Source organism: Schistocerca americana, chromosome 1 (assembly GCF_021461395.2).
Source record: "Schistocerca americana isolate TAMUIC-IGC-003095 chromosome 1, iqSchAmer2.1, whole genome shotgun sequence".
Lineage (NCBI taxonomy): Eukaryota > Metazoa > Arthropoda > Insecta > Orthoptera > Acrididae > Schistocerca > Schistocerca americana.
Genome location: NC_060119.1, coordinates 690105044 through 690111043, shown reverse-complemented (window position 1 = coordinate 690111043; position 6000 = coordinate 690105044). Strand labels below are relative to the sequence as shown.

Below are 6000 nucleotides of genomic sequence, written 5' to 3'. Positions count from 1 at the left end.
CAAGCTACTAAAATAAAAGATTTTTTTCTTATAAGCAAACACCAATTGCTGCAGAAGATAATTATTTGCATAAGAAAAATCAGAATGTGTTTTATTTGAAGATGTATCATAAAAGTAATAAAGTTTGTACATTGATGTGTCAACAAATGCAGATTGTTAGTTTGCAATGAATTGCTTGTGAGGACACAAATATCTCTAATATGCATTATGGGTGCTATACAATGTAGAATTTTGAAATGAATACATGTTAAAAGCTTGATAATGAGTGTTTTTAAGTTTTGATACATTCATTCCTTTTGGAAGTTATAGATGATGTTATATAATTGTAATAATGTCTGAGGTGAAATATTGTCTTTGAATTACTTCTGAAAAATGTTTTTTTTGAAAGAAGGAAAACACATTAATTACTAAAATAAAAACAAAAGTTTTATTGTGACTTAAAATCCACATTATACAGAGCAATGTTTTGTTCTTTAACAATAAAAGAAGCACAGTTTCACGTGTGTAGAATTCATATTTGACATTACCCAAATTTCGTCAACTTTCATAATACAAAAACCCTACCTCAAGGCTCTGACAATGTAATCCTGCTTATTGTCATTATATTGTCCTACAAATAATTTGTTCCTGTGTTAATACTCAATGGCATAAAATAGTCCAGTAAGAAAATTAATTTGTCATCTACTCCTGCCTACACAGTATGAAATAACTGGAGAAAACTATCTACTTCCTTGGATTTAATATGTAACAGAACTTTACAGCAGATGCTGCAATACTACTCACTGATAAAATATACTACCAATAGTGCCTGTCATGTTTCTCAAACAGATTTGCAGATAACTAAATTGCATTCAGTCACAGCCTTCTCTGATATGTCTATATCTTTCAGCCTGAATAAAACTAAATGTTGCTAAATTTACTTGAAAAATAATATTTTCATGGAAAAATATCACTGTGGATAAGTATAATGAATAACTTAGCATTGGGAGTAGAGCAAAAATTAAAGAGAAAACACAGTTTTCTAAAAACCTAATGTTTTATGGGAGACTGGACTATGATACTATTTTATTGCAGAATTTACAGAGGTATATTACTAAATTTCTGTTGTACAACATCTTATGACATGCCACTACAAGTGTCTGAGCTCCTTAATGTCCTCATATGAGCCTCACAAGTTTTGAAGCATCAGAGGGACCAGTATCTGAGGATATCATCCCTTACAAATATGTGATGTTAGGAAGACTTTCATCTAAGTAAAAATAGATAAAACTGCATTTTCTGCATATTTATCTAAGAACATGTTGTGACATAAATATTATGTATCATTCTGAAACTAAAAAGATAGCAAATAAAAATTTTACACAAACGTATATACATGTATATAATGTAAAACCAAATTGAGGGATAGGTTTTTCTTCTCACACTGTGGCTCACTGCAGCTCAGTGTCAGAGATGTAGTATATCATGGACTGATCCAAATTTACAATTTCTTAGCAGAGTTGAACATTTGTTACACTTTTTTTAAGAAAAAGAAAGGAAATAGCTCTAAAAGTTTTCAATGTTCTAAGCAATCTCTTTCTTTCTTTGCAACATTTTTGTTAGTAAGGAACTGAATTCTTCTTATATTATGGCTATAAACACACTCTGGACTACATTACAAAACATTTTACTACAGGAGAAATAACAAAATGATAGTGTTATGTTTATCACTAATAGCAATCACAGTTTTTCCTTCCACTCCTTTTACATGAGTATCATAAATTTGAGGTGACAGTAAATGTCAAAATTTTTTTCGTGCACTGATCTGCCCTTTATATGAGTTCAAACTGTCTAACACGCTGTTCCCTGCAATCTGCAGATCAAAGCAAAACTCAAAGTCTTTATTGAGTTATCTTATAAATTTATCTGAAAATTTATGTAGCATTTGTTTATTTCTTATGGATAGTATATTAAATATAATACACTCTATAAGTGATTTCTCATAGAATTTCACTTTATGTTATTTCATCATGTAACTATCCACAGCAGTCAGAATGATGTCCTTGTTCTGACAATTATGTTTATAATGACTGTGTTTGGCTGTCCTCATAGTTGGTAAACTGTAAAGTATTTACACAGAAAATTTTCCTTCATTGAGTGCACAGATTATAGCAAGTGCTTCACACATAACTCATGAGTTATAAACCCCTGAACGATGCTCAGACAAGAAGCTTTACATATGTAAAGTTTAAACAACATCCTTATTCAAGCATTATGGTACAAGAAATAATAAAAAGTCAAACAAGTGAAAAGCATTATTGTGGTAAGTACACTTCAGTACAACATCCTTAGATAACTTAAAATATGCTAATAAGCAACAATTTGTTCCAGTGGATGTTGAGAACTACCATGTTTCACTTCAGACACGGTTCCAATGTCATTCCTGTCTTACATATCAGATTGCCCGGGACCTGCAACATTCAGATTGCAGAATTAGTATATACAATTCTTTAGATTATAGAGAACTAAAGAAAGAGATAACTATAAATTAAAATCCTATTTTTTCTGAAATAAAATTTGTTTTTTGGGAAATACTGAGTGATAAACCTGTGTAAATGACTTCAAATTATTTTAATAACATATGTTTGACTGTTAAAAAAATATGCAGCAAGAAAACTTGAAATTCACCCACAAGAACTAGCAAAAAAACAAAACTCAAAGAATGTTTCAGTTAGTTCGATGATTAACTTTAGACAGTAGCTACTGAAATCAGAGCATGCATCCAAATCACTACACATATCAGACCACAAATACATGCTAGATATTGACAGTAAAATCCTAGTAGCCTATACCTTTTCTAATGTAACATTAAAAGTATCTAGCTAGTGTCACTTGTTACAAAAAGCTAGGAATATATCACATCCAAAGAGCAACTTTAACTGCCAAAAGCAGTTAACAGTTGCCCTACATAATAGGGCTGCATTAAGGAATTGTTGTGTGTCTTATATACATAAAAATTGTATCACCACAATTTGTGCATAATGGATTTCCTGCCTTACTAATATTACGGAAAGAATTTTTGGATGTGCAGGAGGGAGGGATGTCAACGGCAATGGATGTCAACGGCAATGGATCTAAAGGAAGGAAAAGGATGGATGTAATACCATGATTTAAACAAAGTTAGGTCTCAGAAAAACAGCAACTGTCTTGAGGGTTAACTACGATGGTGCAGGGAATTATCATTCACTGCTTTTACTGAACTACGATCATAGTATAATCGACAGAACAGAAACTGCAGTGGTCTGCGTAGATGACATTTTTGAGAAAACTTAAGTTATAGTTCTTTTGAACCTAATAATTAACTGCCTTACAAAAGTTTTGCACATGACATTTTTCTCTGTAAGTGCCTCTGGCTTGAAAATACTACTTCAGATCTGTAATGTTTTGTTCTTTTATAATTCTTAAGTGAACATAATACGTAGCATCTATATATATTCAGTGACAAACAGAGTAGATAGGATTTACATATTCAGGGACTGTTTTCTCATCAAGATTGAACATTATGTACTTCATGGCTGCATGGTTAATATTTTATTAAACATCATTGAAATTTCTTTGGACTCTCTCCCTTTATTAATTAAACATGTTTACTAAATTATGCTATTATCTTATTTATAAGAACAGCTCAAAGTACACCGTTCGCTTGTAGGGTAAACATAGTCATGTGTAGGGACTGTGGTTGTTGTGAGCGGACGCAAGGAGAATTGGCCACTCTTCGGGGGCAGGTGGAGGCTTTGTCTGTTAGGCTCATCGAGCTCGAGGCGCAGGCGTCGGCTCGTAGTGGCGTTGGGGCAACTGTGGTGAGACCTATGCCTACTTCGGTGGCCTTGGAATAGCATGGAACCCCTGATGTCGCTGCGTCTTCCGGCAGTGAGCATCTTACCGGTCAGCCATCACTCCAGGGTGAATGGCGGACAGTGGTGGGCTCGCGCGTGCCTGGCCGAAAGGCGAAGGTGGGATCTGGCCGCGTGGCAGCTGCCTTACCCCTTTCCAACAGGTACGGGGTGCTTCCTAGTGGTGATGACATCGTTTCCGAGCCACCACAGGATGCCTCGCCTGTTGGGCCAGTGGCCGATTCTCCGGCAAGGTCCCGACAGTCACAGAGGGTGGGCCTATTAGTTATAGGGAGCTCCAACGTTAGGCGGGTTATGGAGCCCCTTAGGAAAATAGCGGGTAGGTCGGGGAAGAATGCCAGTGTGCACTCGGTGTGCTTGCCGGGGGGTCTTCTCGTCCGTAATGTGGAGGAGGCCCTTCCGGCAGCTATTGAACGCACTGGGTGTGACCGGCTGCAGATAGTAGCACATGTCGGAACGAATGACGCCTGCCGCTTGGGTTCTGAGGCCATCCTTGGTTCCTTCCGGCGGCTGGCTGATTTGGTGAAGACAACCAGCATCGTACGCGGAGTGCAAGCTGAGTTTAATATCTGCAGCATAGTGCCCAGAGTCGATCGCGGTCCTCTGGTTTGGAGCCGTGTGGAGGGTCTAAACCAGAGGCTCAGACGACTCTGCGACTATAATGGCTGCAAATTCATCGACCTCCGTTATTGGGTGGAGAACTGTAGGGCCCCCCTAGACAGGTCAGGCGTGCACTACACACCGGAAGCAGCTACTAGGGTAGCAGAGTACGTGTGGCGTGCACACGGGGGTTTTTTTAGGTTAGAGGGACCCCCCCTTGGGCGAAACGATAAAATACCTGATGGCTTACCATCGTTGATAAAGAACGTCCGTCCTCAGAGACCAAAAACAGGAAAAGTCAACGTAATATTGGTAAACTGCAGGAGTATCCAGGGCAAGGTTCCTGAATTAGTATCTCTTATTGAAGGAAATAGTGCGCATATAGTATTAGGAACGGAAAGTTGGTTAAAACCGGAAGTGAACAGTAACGAAATCCTAGACACAGAATGGAATATATACCGCAAGGATAGGATAAACGCCAATGGTGGAGGAGTATTTATAGCAGTAAAGAATTCAATAATATCCAGTGAAGTTATTAGCGAATGCGAATGTGAAATAATCTGGGTTAAGTTAAGTATCAAAGGTGGGTCAGATATGATAGTCGGATGCTTCTATAGACCACCTGCATCAGCAACCGTAGTAGTTGAGCGCCTCAGAGAGAACCTGCAGAACGTCGTGAAGAAGTTTCGTGATCATACTATTGTAATAGGGGGAGACTTCAATCTACCAGGTATAGAATGGGATAGTCACACAATCAGAACTGGAGCCAGGGACAGAGACTCTTGTGACATTATCCTGACTGCCTTGTCCGAGAATTACTTCGAGCAGATAGTTAGAGAACCAACTCGTGAAGCTAACGTTTTAGACCTCATAGCAACAAATAGACCGGAACTTTTCGACTCCGTGAATGTAGAAGAGGGTATCAGTGATCATAAGTCAGTGGTTGCATCAATGACTACAAGTGTAATAAGAAATGCCAAGAAAGGAAGGAAAATATATTTGCTTAACAGGAGTGATAGGGCACAAATCGCAGAATATCTGAGTGACCACCATCAAACGTTCATTTCTGAGGAAGAGGATGTGGAACAAAAATGGAAAAAATTCAGAAACATCATCCAGTACGCCTTAGATAAGTTCGTACCGACTAAGGTCCAAAGCGAGGGGAAAGATCCACCGTGGTATAACAATCATGTACAAAAGGTACTACGGAAACAAAGAAAGCTTCATCATAGGTTTAAGAGTAGTCGAATCATAGCTGATAAGGAAAAGCTGAACAAAGCGAAAAAGAGCGTAAAGAGAGCAATGAGAGAAGCATTCAACGAATTCGAACATAAAACATTGGCAAACAATCTAAACAAGAACCCTAAAAAGTTTCGGTCATATGTAAAATCGGTAAGCGGATCTAAATCCCCTATTCAGTCACTCGTTGACCACGATGGCACCGAAACAGAGGACGACCGAAGAAAGGCAGAAATACTGAATTCAGTGTTCCGAAACTGTTTCACTG

General features: G+C 38.0%; 1 protein-coding gene across 6 annotated transcripts in view; it reads right to left on the bottom strand.

The window, feature by feature from the left end:
* Window positions 1–404: 404 nt before the first annotated feature.
* LOC124609172 overlaps window positions 405–6000 on the bottom strand; it is a 754237-nt gene continuing 748641 nt past the window's right edge. For all 6 annotated transcript variants that reach the window (XM_047140052.1, XM_047140049.1, XM_047140053.1 and 3 more), the window contains one exon: window positions 405–2450. The gene's annotated coding sequence lies outside the window, so the exon portion shown is untranslated. The remainder of the gene's footprint in view (window positions 2451–6000) is intronic.